This window comes from Schistocerca cancellata, chromosome 1 (assembly GCF_023864275.1).
Source record: "Schistocerca cancellata isolate TAMUIC-IGC-003103 chromosome 1, iqSchCanc2.1, whole genome shotgun sequence".
Lineage (NCBI taxonomy): Eukaryota > Metazoa > Arthropoda > Insecta > Orthoptera > Acrididae > Schistocerca > Schistocerca cancellata.
Genome location: NC_064626.1, coordinates 645,606,865 through 645,619,883, shown reverse-complemented (window position 1 = coordinate 645,619,883; position 13,019 = coordinate 645,606,865). Strand labels below are relative to the sequence as shown.

Sequence of the window (13,019 nt, the reverse complement as noted above, 5' to 3'; positions counted from 1 at the left end):
GACAGAATCGGCCGTATATTGCGCAAACACGGCGTAAAGACGATTTTCAAACCGACAAGGAAGATCAAAGAGTGTCTTAGATCGGTGAAGGAGAAAAGAGGCCCACTTGCAATGTCGGGAATATACCGTATACCTTGCACATGCGGAAAAGTTTATGTCGGAATGACTGGACGATCCATTAACACCAGGATCAAAGAGCATAAGCGACATTGCTGGTTGGGGCAGGTGGAGAAATCGGCCGTGGCAGAGCACGCACTGAATGAGACCGACCACGTAATAAAATTCGCCGACACGGAAGTTCTGGCTGTAGAGAAGCACTATCACACGCGCTTGTTCAGAGAAGCTGTAGAAATCCAAAAACACGCGAACAGTTTCAACAAGAAAGAGGAAAGCCTTAATGTAAACGGATCCTGGCTTCCCGTACTGCAGCGAACGACCGTCGCAGGTAGCAAGAGGAGAACCGCACCGGAAATGACCGCGGAGAAGCCCTCGGACGTTGGCGCGCCAGGTACATATAGTCTGCGGCCGCGAGCTCGCCTCCAGTTCACCACAGGCAATGGAGGGTGAAGCTTTGACAATGCCAGCCACTCGTGCTGGCGAAACGTCAGAAAAATCATTAGATGAACGTCGGCCGAAGAACCCGAGACAGAAGCCAATAGGCAGTATGTCAACAAGTGGCCACGAAAGCCTTAACAATTTTGTAACCTAAGGACATCACACAACACCCAGTCATCACGAGGCAGGGAAAATCCCTGACCCCGCCGGGAATCGAACCCGGGAACCCGGGCGTTGGAAGCGAGAACGCTACCGCACGACCACGAGCTGCGGACTACGCCACAAGTGGAAAATTTCTATGCAGGATGTACCTCAGTATTAGTAGAGGCCGTTCGAGGCGCAAAGCTAAGGCCGTCAGAGATGCCGCAGCTGTAAGATTCCTAAACTGGGTGTATCACATTACTAGCAGCGAATGCTTGGGGCACCAATCTGAGAGGGGCACCAGAGAAGCCACAATGTATAAGATTTCTATTCAGGACTTATCACAATATTAGTAGCAGCCGCTTGGGGCCCCAAGCTGAGAGGACCGTCCAAGTCGCCACTAATGTAAGATTTCCATGAGGGGTTTATCACAATATTAGTAGCGACTGCTTGGGGTGCCAAGCTGAGAGGACAGCCAGAGACGCTACAGGTGTAAGATTTCTATTCAGGCCGTGTCACAACATTAGTAGAGGCCGCTTGGGGTACCAAGTGAGCAGGGCGTCAGGGCCGTCCAAGTGCAAAAAAAAAAAATGGCTCTGAGCACTATGGGACTCAACTGCTGAGGTCATCAGTCCCCTAGAACTTAGAACTAGTGAAACCTAACTAACCTAAGGACATCACACACATCCATGCCCGAGGCAGGATTCGAACCTGCGACCGTAGCAGTCTCGCGGTTCCAGACTGCAGCGCCAGAACCGCGCGGCCACTTCGGCCGGCCGTCCATGTGCAGGTTTGTACACTTTGCTTGTTAAGATTAATAGGGAAAACTGATGCGGTAGAAAGATGGGAAGGGTGCGAAATGATAAGTGGTTTGTGTGAAAAATGCTCTCGAACTGATCCTGCAAAAACTACACTCCTGGAAATTGAAATAAGAACACCGTGAATTCATTGTCCCAGGAAGGGGAAACTTTATTGACACATTCCTGGGGTCAGATACATCACATGCTCACACTGACAGAACCACAGGCACATAGACACAGGCAACAGAGCATGCACAATGTCGGCACTAGTACAGTGTATATCCACCTTTCGCAGCAATGCAGGCTGCTATTCTCCCATGGAGACGATCGTAGAGATGCTGGATGTAGTCCTGTGGAACGGCTTGCCATGCCATTTCCACCTGGCACCTCAGTTGGACCAGCGTTCGTGCTGGACGTGCAGACCGCGTGAGACGACGCTTCATCCAGTCCCAAACATGCTCAATGGGGGACAGATCCGGAGATCTTGCTGGCCAGGGTGGTTGACTTACACCTTCTAGAGCACGTTGGGTGGCACGGGATACATGCGGACGTGCATTGTCCTGTTGGAACAGCAAGTTCCCTTGCCGGTCTAGGAATGGTAGAACGATGGGTTCGATGACGGTTTGGATGTACCGTGCACTATTCAGTGTCCCCTCGACGATCACCAGTGGTGTACGGCCAGTGTAGGAGATCGCTCCCCACACCATGATGCCGGGTGTTGGCCCTGTGTGCCTCGGTCGTATGCAGTCCTGATTGTGGCGCTCATCTGCACGGCGCCAAACACGCATACGACCATCATTGGCACCAAGGCAGAAGCGACTCTCATCGCTGAAGACGACACGTCTCCATTCGTCCCTCCATTCACGCCTGTCGCGACACCACTGGAGGCGGGCTGCACGATGTTGGGGCGTGAGCGGAAGACGGCCTAACGGGTGTGCGGGTCCGTAGCCCAGCTTCATGGAGACGGTTGCGAATGGTCCTCACCGATACCCCAGGAGCAACAGTGTCCCTAATTTGCTGGAAAGTGGCGGTGCGGTCCCCTACGGCACTGCGTAGGATCCTACGGTCTTGGCGTGCATCCGTGCGTCGCTGCGGTCCGGTCCCAGGTCGACGGGCACGTGCACCTTCCGCCGACCACTGGCGACAACATCGATGTACTGTGGAGACCTCACGCCCCACGTGTTGAGCAATTCGGCGGTACGTCCACCCGGCCTCCCGCATGCCCACTATACGCCCTCGCTCAAAGTCCGTCAACTGCACATACGGTTCACGTCCACGCTGTCGCGGCATGCTACCAGTGTTAAAGACTGCGATGGAGCTCCGTATGCCACGGCAAACTGGCTGACACTGACGGCGGCGGTGCACAAATGCTGCGCAGCTAGCGCCATTCGACGGCCAACACCGCGGTTCCTGGTGTGTCCGCTGTGCCGTGCGTGTGATCATTGCTTGTACAGCCCTCTCGCAGTGTCCGGAGCAAGTATGCTGGGTCTGACACACCGGTGTCAATGTGTTCCTTTTTCCATTTCCAGGAGCGTACATTAATATGTTAGTACTATTGCAGTGACAGTGTTGATCGATGTAAGACAAAATTACAAGCGTCTAACATATTTTTTAAATGGAAAAACTCGTAATACATGAAGATGCAAAGGAATTAATGACATTAGCTGTTAGTGGGCATTGATTTAAATGAATGGGGAAAACTGGAAATGTGTGCCTGGCCGAAACTCGAACGGGAGTCTGCTGCATCATCCGGACACAGTGGTCATCGCAACTGCACGGGCTAACCTAGCACGCATCCCGTCAGACCCAAATTCTACACTTATCCGCAGTAGTGCCCCTTTCCCGTTATCCTCATTATCCGCGGCGTTTCGCGGCCCCTCCCGCCGGAGGTTCAAATGGCTCTGAGCACTATGGGACTTAACAGCTGAGGTCATCAGTCCCCTAGAACTACTTAAACCTAACTAACCTAAAGACACCACATAAATCCATGCCCGAGGCAGGATTCGAACCTGCGACCGCAGCGGCCGCGCGGTTCCAGACTGAAGCGCGTAGAACAGCTCGGCCACCCCGGGGGGCGCCGCAGGTTCGAGTCCTCCCTCGGGCATGGGTGTGTGTGTTGTTCTTAGCATAAGTTAGTTTAAGTATTGTGTAAGTCTAGGGACCGATGACCTCAGCAGTTTGGTCCCTTAGGAATTCACACACTTTTGAACATTTGAACTCGCGGCGTAAGAGTTTATAATTATACAGTAGACTGGTATATCATTATAAATGACCTTTGCAATTGAGAGCCTGATCTTGTTTAGCAGTTTGTTTTATAACAATCACTGCCGTGCCTGCACCTCACGTCACTGCAGCATTCCGAGATAAGGTGACGACGATGACGCGTGATGATGGTAGTACCGGACCATGATATTGTTGCACTTGGCATCCCGTAGGCGTCACCAGGGACGTTATGTAAACAAGTACAGAGATGTCTACGGAAAACGCATCGCACTGCGAATGTTTTCAGGTCGGTTTTGCATATATTATGAAGTGGTCCACTGTGTCCTTGTCAAATGTCACAATAAAATCTCACGATACCCCGACCGTAATGCCCTCACTCCCAGGTGCAACAATATTGTGGTCGACTAATATTTATCGATTCTGTGTTCAAAATAATGCCTCCAGATCCGTTGTAACTACAGGTATATCTGTGGCAAGTAATGAGAAGAGTCCTGTGCCGTTACACCTGTTGTCGTGAGCTTGTTGTCGTGGGCTTGCAGTTCCAGGGCGTACACAATTGGTCACTTAATTGTAGAAAGGTGCATAATGCCAAATTCATGAACTGAAGTTATTATAAACAAACTGTCTGTAGTGCAGTGTTTTAATTATTTACTCCTCAAACTTTTCTATGTTACAAATGGGAGTATCTTACCATATATTAGTGCTACCACTAATATGACACTATGACACAATTGGAATTGTTTGATGCTGAAGGCAATTCAAACAGAAACATTTATGAAAGGTGCTAAGTACCATCAAATTATTCTAGGTGCTACGTTCTTAGTCACACTCCACAGATCTGCATATAATATTCATTACGCGCATTCTTTTCCAGGTAATGTATCATAGCCTTTAAGGCTTTCTTCATCTGTAGTTGAATGGGTTGAGGAAATAGATTCAAAGTTAGCACATTGAATGTTTATTGCGCGTTTCACATTTTTGAGCACATTCACCTTACGGATCCATTACATGTCAGTCTAACACTCTCTTATTGCTACATGTGTTACATCTGTTGAATCATGTGTGAAGCTGACAGTTTTGAAATGTTCAGCTTTTTTGTAGAGAGTATCTCGTCTAACGACCTTTGCTTCCTCGACCATTTTGCGTAGGTCGCTGGGTACAAACGACTTCGTCACCGACTTCCTTTTCTCTATCAAGGCAAACTCATAGTCACAGGGGAAGAAACTGTGCCCACTAACAAGAAACAGGGCACAGTTGTCTCTCCAAACAATATTTTTCTTCGTTGTTATCCCGGTGTTTAACACTTTCAGAATACATGACGCGATTTCATTTCCATCCCTACCAGCGATACTCTCATCCCACATGCAGTGAAGCATATCAATCGATATGCAGCAAAATGAAACAAACACAGCTAATGGCACATTGCACTGTTCTTATGAAATCTGCAGGAAACTTAGCGCCATTGTCATCTAGTGGTGGAAAATGTAACCACTTGGAACTCTCGGTGGACCTAGTACTTTTCATATGTAATCCTCCTCGGTATCCTGCATCTTTCAAACCACTTATCACATTTTTCATGAATTCGGCAGTTACTACCTTTCTACAGTTAAGTATCCAAATATAAATAAGCAGTGCTGACGTATTTACAGAGTAAGCCTATATTTCTCTACACAATGCACCACTCTGTGGCACTACGAAGCAATTTCAGTTCAGCAAGTGATACGAAACAGTTAAAGGCTAATTCACATCAAGGCTCGGTCCTCTAAATGTCCAAATCTGATACCATGCACACGCATTGTTCATTCACTGTTTTGCGTCCATTGCATATTCGGGAACTATCTTCGTTCTTCGTTGAATAAAAGAGCAGCAAACAGTTCACAGTTCACGCTATATTAATCACTGTCTTTTTGGAGTTCTCACTGGTAAGATGCACATATTGATTAAAACATTTGATATGTGTCTTTACGAACGAAAAATCAACGCACAAGCCATGCCGTCATTCAACAATTAGCGTCTCGTCATCACTGACAGTATCACTCGATTGTTTAGTTTCGATAGCCGAAAACAGGCTCCCTTATAGTAAATATGCATACAAAATAGTTCAAATGGCTCTGAGCACTATGGGACTTCCGAGGTCATCAGTCCCCTAGGACTAAGAACTACTTAAACTTAACTAACCTAAGGACATCACACACATCCATGCCCGTGGCTGGATTCGAACCAGCGACCGTAGCGGTCGCACGGTTCCAGACTGTATCGCCTAGAACCGCTCGGTCACTCTGGCCGGCTAAATATGCATACAGATACATTTAAATGCCTTATGTTCAAATCCTTGGTTCAAACAGATATATTATTTAAACTGATCGACACTTGCTAATAAATATGTACGGAGGCCTGCGGAATGAAGCTGGAAACTAGGGAGTAAGGTTTACACGGATTTACTATTAACAACTGAACGTACACAAAGTTGGCGTGCATACAATACAATTGTTCACAGCCTAACCTCCTTGTTCACAGCAAACTGAGGACGGCTTGAGTCACAAAGACATTGCTCCATGCAGAGGGACGGTGAACTAACATCGCTGCCAAAAAGTTTTATTTATTAACTTTTTGCTTCATCGATGATGAGCTCCTACGTGAGGTCATTCGGATGTTTCTCGTGCAGTTTTTTTAACGATCCTATAATTATTTATGTCTTTGACCTTGGGACTGTACTGGATGTTTCTACCAGATTGATTGTTGTGTAATTAATATTTATGTCTACTATTGCTTTATGGACTGATGAGTAGTTGTAAAAATACTGCTTCAGATTCCTAAGTTGCTCTTCGTACAGCTTCGCAGCACCTGTTAGCCTCCTACCTCCAATTTCATGTGGGATAGGCAGTATTTCTACAGCTTATTTAGAACTGTGGATGCCATACGTCACAATAATTGCGTATGTTTTCCTCTGTATTACTTACAGGTCTGTTTTCGTTAAGTTCTTGATGCCAAAGCATAAGTTAGCACTGAAACTCCATACATGTTAATCGCGTGAAGGTTTTTTTTCTCATTTAGTTTAGATTTCAGACTTGAGGGAACTCTGGTGATATATGTAGTCTGATTCTTTGTTTTATGGTTCCATGCAACAGACGTATTTCTTGATGGAGACGCAGATGCTTATAGATATCGCATTCTTTCGTAGGTGCGATTATGCTGCAGTTGTTCATATCAAATACGGTGGCCTTATTATTATTATTATTGTTTCTTTTCTCAGACATTATGTCTGGTCAAAAATGGAAAGTGATGCGGACCTTGATCAAGCGTGACTTCCTTTTAACCGTACGGTATATGTTACTTGCATTTAGGAACTTTCGGGTAATTGAACATTTATCAATAATTACAGATTTCTGTTGTTGTATATATATGTTTGGATGTAGCTGCATTGCGTTGATGTACTGGTGGATATTGTGTGGTATGACTCCTGTAGTTGATAGTATAATTGGTATAATGTCAACTTTATCCTGATGCCACATGTCCTTGACTTCCTCAGCCAGTTGGATGTATTTTTCAATTTTTTCTCCTGTTTTCTTCTGTATATTTGTTGTATTGGGTATGGATATTTCGATTAGTTGTGTTAGTTTCTTCTTTTTATTGGTGAGTATGATGTCAGGTTTGTTATGTGGTGTTGTTTTATCTGTTATAATGGATCTGTTCCAGTATAATTTGTATTCATCATTCTCCAGTACATTTTGTGGTGCATACTTGTATGTGGGAATGTGTTGTTTAATTAGTTTATGTTGTATGGCAAGTTGTTGATGTATTATTTTTGCTACATTGTCACGTCTTCTGGGGTATTCTGTATTTGCTAGTATTGTACATTCGCTTGTGATGTGATCTACTGTTTCTATTTGTTGTTTGCAAAGTCGGCATTTATCTGTTGTGGTATTGGGATCTTTAATAATATGCTTGCTGTAATATCTGGTGTTTATTGTTTGATCCTGTATTGCAATCATGAATCCTTTCGTCTCACTGTATATATTGCCTTTTCTTAGCCATGTGTTGGATGCGTCTTGATCGATGTGTGGCTGTGTTAGATGATAAGGGTGCTTGCCATGTAGTGGTTTCTTTTTCCAATTTACTTTCTTTGTATCTGTTGATGTTATGTGATCTAAAGGGTTGTAGAAGAGGTTGTGAAATTGCAATGGTGTAGCTGGTGTATTTATATGAGTGACTGCTTTGTGTATTTTGCTAGTTTCTGCTCGTTCTAGAAAGAATTTTCTTAAATTGTCTACCTGTCCATAATGTAGGTTTTTTATGTCAATAAATCCGCTTCCTCCTTCATTTCTGCTTAATGTGAATCTTTCTGTTGCTGAATGTATGTGATGTATTCTATATTTGTGGCATTGTGATCGTGTAAGTGTGTTGAGTGCTTCTAGGTCTGTGTTACTCCATTTCACTACTCCAAATGAGTTGGTCAATATTTGTATAGCATAAGTATTTATAGCTTTTGTCTTGTTTCTTGCTGTCAATTCTGTTTTCAGTATTTTTGTTAGTCTTTGTCTATATTTTTCTTTTAGTTCTTCTTTAATATTTGTATTATCTATTCCTATTTTTTGTCTGTATCCTAGATATTTATAGGCATCTGTTTTTTCCATCGCTTCTATGCAGCCGCTGTGGTTATCCAATATGTAATATTCTTGTTTAGTGTGTTTTCCCTTGACTATGCTATTTTTCTTACATTTGTCTGTTCCAAAAGCCATATTTATATCATTGCTGAATACTTCTGTTATCTTTAGTAATTGGTTGAGTTGTTAATTTGTTGCTGCCAGTAGTTTTAGATCATCCATGTATAGCAAATGTGTGATTTTGTGTTGGTATGTTCCAGTAATATTGTATCCATAACTTGTATTATTTAGCATGTTGGATAGTGGGTTCAGAGCAAGGCAGAACCAGAAAGGACTTAATGAGTCTCCTTGGTATATTCCACGTTTAATCTGTATTGACTGTGATGTGATATTATTTGAATTTGTTTGTATATTAAGTGTGGTTTTCCAATTTTTCATTACTATGTTTAGGAACTGTATTAATTTAGGATCTACTTTGTATATTTCCAATATCTGTAGTAACCATGAGTGGGGTACACTATCAAAAGCTTTTTGGTAATCAATGTATGCATAGTGCAGCGACCTTTGTTTAGTTTTATCTTGATATGTCACCTCTGTATCTATTATAGTTGCTCTTTACATCCTCATGCTCCTTTGCAGCAGCCTTTTTGTTCTTCATTTATAATTTTGTTCTCTGTTGTATGTGTCATTAATTTCTGTGTAATAACTGAAGTTAATATTTTGTATATTGTTGGTAGGCATGTTATGGGTCAATATTTTGCTGGGTTTGCTGTGTCTGCTTGATCTTTAGGTTTCAGATAAGTTATTCCTTGTGTAAGTGTATCAGGGACTGTGTATGGGTCTCCAATGTAATTGTTAAATAATTTAGTTAGATGTGAATGTGTTGAGGTAAACTTCTTTAGCCAGAAATTTGCTATTTTATCATTTCCAGGGGCTTTCCAATTGTGCATAGAATTAATTGCTCGGGTGACTTCATGTTGCAAAATTATCACTTCATGCATTTGTGGTATCATGTTGTATGAGTCTGTTTCTGCTTGTATCCACTGTGCGTGTCTGTTATGTTGCACCGGGTTTGACCATATGTTGCTCCAGAAGTGTTCCATGTCTGTTATGTTTGGTGGATTGTCTATTTTAATGTGTGTGTTATTTATTGTCTGGTAAAATTTCTTTTGGTTTGTGTTGAATGTTTGGTTTTGCTTCCTTCTATTTTCACTTTTTTTGTATCTTCTAAGTCGTTTGGCCAATGCTTGTAATTTCTGCTTCCTTTCATCTAATTGCTCTATCGCTTCTTGTTGTGAGATTTTACCTAACCTTTTTCGCTTTTTGCCTGATATTTCATTTCTTATAAATTGTGTTAGCTGTCCAATGTCTTTTCTCAGTTTTTCTATTCTGATCTGTAGCCTGTGTTGCCATGCTGGGTTTGTGGGTTTCTTCTGTGTGTTGGTTGGTTCTGATCTCTGCCTAGTGTGTATATTTAGTGTAGTGAGTGCTCCTACATAAACCAGTAGTTGTAACTGTTCCATAGTTGTATTTTCATTTATTTTGTTGTGTATGATTGTGTTGATAGTTGTTATTGTTGTTTCGACTTGTGGGTTATTTGGTGGTCTATGCAAGAATGGTATAATGTCTGTACTTGTGTCTTTGTATTCTATATGTGTCAACTGAAATTTTTCTTCTATATCTAACATGTGTGTCACTTCATGTTCTATTTGTGCTTGTTCTGGTGGCTGTCTTAAGATTTCGTTTTCCTCTGATTGTTTAATTGATGCGTGTTGTTCTTTGTTAGTTTGCTCTGGGATGTTTGAGTCCATTACTGTATTTTCTTCTTCTTCTGATTGCACATTATTTTGTTCCAGTATTTGTTGTACTTGTTGTTTGATGTTTTCTAATTCTGACTGGAGTATCCTGTTATTTTTGATTATTACACGAATCTGATCAGCTAGTCGTTGTTCTGTTAAAAATTTTAATTCTGGGTATCTGGTAATAAATTTTGTGTATATTTATGATCTGTATCCAGTTGTGTTGGTTCCTAAGTTTGTTGCTTGGTAATAACAGAACATGAGGTGTCGGTTAACTTCATCTGACCATCTCATCCTCTGTCTTTGTTTTCCTTCTAGAGTGGTTGCAAGAAGCATGTCCCGCAAAACATCTCTATTTGGAATTAAATCATTTTCCGTGTGGCTAGCAGTGTCATTACCATTGTGGACGGGCATAAGGTTCAAGCGTCGTCCCCGACCATGACAGCACTTGTCCGAGGCTTCATTAGTTCTGTCCTGAACCAACTAATCACACTAAAAGGGGGGTTAGCCCTATTAGTGGTTTGTTCTTTTCGTCGCCTTTTACGACTGGCGGAACATATACCGAAGGCCTATTCTTTTCCCGAGCCTCCACGGGGTTATTATTATTATTATTATTACTAGCTTCACTAGGTCTTTCTTTTTTTTATTGTCTGAGAACACGCCAGATCGCTCGAGAACATTAAAGAACATAGTAAAAAGGATCATTCAAAAAACTCATAAAAATATTTGTATTTCGCGCTCAAGAATATTCACGAATGCTAAAAAATTCTCTTAACTACTTTTATATCCAGTTCAATATCCTTAATGCCTTGAAATGAAGCACTCTGCAATCACTTATTCATGTTTTTAGCCGGCCTCTGTGGTCAAGCGGTTCTAGGCGCTTCAATCGGTAACCGCGCGACCGCTCCGATCGCAGGTTCGAATTCTGCCTCGGGCATGGATGTGTGTGATGTCCTTAGGTTGGTTAGGTTTAAGTAGTTCTGAGTTCTAGGGGACTTATGACCTCATATGTCGAGTCCCATAGTGCTCAGAGCCATTTGAACCATTTGAATCATGCTTTTATAAACACCGAGAACTTTCCATAGTATTCAAGAACATTCCTAATATTTGATAAGTAATCATGCGGTCGCAAGTTCGAATCCTGCCTCGGGCATGGGTGTGTGTGATGTCCTTAGGTTAGTTAGGTTTAAGTAGTTCTAAGTTCTAGGGGACTGATGACCTCAGAAGTTAAGTCCCATAGTGCTCAGAGCCATTTGAACCATTAGTAATCATGCATTTGTGATCGCTGTCATTCACTCATTGTAACTCTACCTAGTTTACTTCGTCCTTTTGTTTTTTCAGCAATTTCTCTATGTATGCTGGCTGAGGTCAGACTCGATCCTCTTCTCTAAATACATCTCGTTACACATCTTTAACTTTTCTTTCAATCTATTTATTCTCTTCCGGTGAGAAGCTAAACGTGTTTCTCGCCCCTCATCTGTTTCATTCTTCGGCCTGGAATCTTACTGACTGGAGTAGAATTGTCTTAAATGATGAGTCCCGCTTCGAACTGAGCCCGATGACGAGATAACACCTGTCTGAAGAGTCCCCTGACGGCGGTGGGCTGACCTGAGTGTCATCCGCCATACGGCCCGACAACCAGGAATGATGGTCTGGGTGCCATTTCTTTTCATAGCAGGACCCCATTTGTTGTCATCTGCGGCACCCTTACAGCAGAGCGGTACGCTCATTTTACGCTCCGTTTCGTTGCCCTTCTTGGGAAACCCTTCTGGGCTTATTTTTCAGCGAGATATCCCCCTCTCCCCCCCCCCCCCCATGCAAACGGCGAGAGTTTCTATTGCTCGTGTTCGTGCTTCCGAGACCCCCACTTGGGCCAGCAGTGTCGCCGGACCTCTCCCCCAACTGAGAACAGTCGGCAGAGCTCATCGTGGTTGATGAGCTCTGCCGACTGTTCTCAGTTGGGGGAGAGGTCCGGCGATTTTGACGATCTAAGACGCTAATAGAACATAATTTTGCACTATATCCCTCAGGAAGACATCCATCAACTCTGTTAATCAATGCTGAGCCGAATAACATCTTGAGTAAGGACAGAGGTGGATCAATGCGTTATTGACTTGCTCAATTTGTGAATCTCTTCCTCTTGAATTAATCACCTTTTTTTGTTAATTTTAATCATATGTTTGTCATGGCATCTACCGATTTCCGTCTAATTCGAGTAATTCTTCGTGGTGCGTCTTTTTTTTTTTTTTTTTTGTCTGAACAATTTTCACAACTTTCGTGAACATCATTGAAAAATTGAATTTGCGTTAGTTTTCTGTGCGACAACTAAGACTCTTAAGACTAATTAGAGGACGATTAAACATCTCTTGAAATGAAACATTAGCACATTCATACAAAACCTCCACTACACCACTTTTCTAATGCGCTGCATCTGTCTGGATAAGATCACGTCGCACAAAAAGAAGAATCTACAGCACCAAGCTCAGATACGCCAAACAACGCATATATGAAATAGACAACATACAACGATTGAACACCGACTCATCGAACTTACCGGCTAAATCGGATTGAACAGAGTAAGAATCAAACACTGACAACGGAACTACCTAAGTGTAAAATCAGTTTCCCAATATTCCAATTTTCCATTATAGTCACCCACCACATTCAAAAGCAAAATGTATAAAGGAAAAGGACGAAAAATACAACGAAACAGAGCTGCAAACTGGGGTAGCCAGCTCTATCAAACATCTCTTATAAGAAATCCAAGAAAGACATGTACATGTGCTGCACCCGTGGTACAGGGATAGCGTCTTTGATAAGTAATCAAAACGTCCTCCGCCATCGCTTAAATTTTGATTAATAATCAGCATCGGCGGCCGAAGACTTCCGGCATAAGA

At 42.9% G+C, this 13,019-nt stretch overlaps 1 protein-coding gene across 3 annotated transcripts in view; it reads left to right on the top strand.

Annotated features, from left to right (window-relative positions):
• LOC126183396 (leukocyte tyrosine kinase receptor) overlaps positions 1 to 13,019 on the top strand; it is a 974,779-nt gene that overhangs the window by 389,975 nt on the left and 571,785 nt on the right. The window lies entirely within an intron of this gene.